Raw genomic sequence first — 1,049 nt, 5'->3', positions numbered from 1 at the left:
TTAATCCCATACTGGTGTATAACAATATACGAAAAAGATGTAGAAATCTCATTTATGGCTACAAAAAAGAAAAAACACACAACAAAGCAAAAAGCACATATCTAATTATGGTGATTATGTAATTAAAAGATTATGTAAAAATTTTAGGTGTTTAAATAGACAAGCAAGGCAAAACAGGATGAGTTGCATTTCTGAATTCAGTTTCCTTGTACGTCTTGTTTGTTGATAGGTTTCATCAGGCCTTTCAATCAGCAGTTTTGAAAGCACATTAAAAGGGTGGAAATACTGAAAAAACAATTAAAGTTTTCCACCAAGCCTTTTATTTGACCCACAAAAAAGTATCAAATGAAAAGTTTCAGATAGGTCAAGTTAGGGAAATGAATCCTACTTCTAAGGAAGGTTATATGGGATTTGGAAGAGATCAGGTGGTAGGCAAGAGCTGATACCTTAAAACATTCTTCTCTATGCTTTAAAGAAAGTGCAAGAAGTAAAGTAACACAGTTGGCAACAACTGTGTTGTAAACAGTTCTAACTGGAGATATTCATGTGATCAGATAACTCTGCTTCAAGCAATAGCTACCTACCAATATTTATTTCTGTAAAGGAATCCTGCCATGGCATCTTCTGAAGTCTCTTATTTAGAGCTACTTTAGAAGACTGGGAATTAAATGGCTAGGCACCTGCAGCATTAGGTCCGTGCATTTTTCCCTACCCTTGCCAGTGCCACCATATGTGACCCAGCAAACAATCCATCAGACAATATAGGAGCTTAATAAAGCAAGATACCTTCGTTGCCGCCTTTCAAGGTTATATCTGATGAAAAACTTGCAGAGGATCTTGAACCAAAGGAGTCCAGGCTATCAAACGAATCGTCTCTTTTATGGCTAATTGAAGAAAATGCTTCTCCACGGTCAATGCTCCAAATATCACCGTATCCACTATCCCTGCCACTTCTTTTCAAACTGCTGGATTCTTCAAGTGCCTAAAAGTAGAAAGTAACATTTTAATTTTGAAATAGGCTTTTTTTTTTTTTTTTTTTTTTTTTTTTT

General features: G+C 35.5%; 1 protein-coding gene across 13 annotated transcripts in view; it reads right to left on the bottom strand.

The window, feature by feature from the left end:
- The window catches only part of LMO7 (LIM domain 7), a 167,889-nt gene that overhangs the window by 61,244 nt on the left and 105,596 nt on the right, over positions 1-1,049 (bottom strand). For all 13 annotated transcript variants that reach the window (XM_019524710.1, XM_019524716.1, XM_019524705.1 and 10 more), the window contains exon 6: positions 787-982. The gene's annotated coding sequence lies outside the window, so the exon portion shown is untranslated. The remainder of the gene's footprint in view (positions 1-786; positions 983-1,049) is intronic.

Source organism: Gavialis gangeticus, unplaced genomic scaffold (genome assembly GCF_001723915.1).
Source record: "Gavialis gangeticus isolate Ggan-Ray unplaced genomic scaffold, GavGan_comp1, whole genome shotgun sequence".
Lineage (NCBI taxonomy): Eukaryota > Metazoa > Chordata > Crocodylia > Gavialidae > Gavialis > Gavialis gangeticus.
Note: the sequence above shows the minus strand (reverse complement) of the source record. Positions and strands in the feature narration are given on the sequence as shown.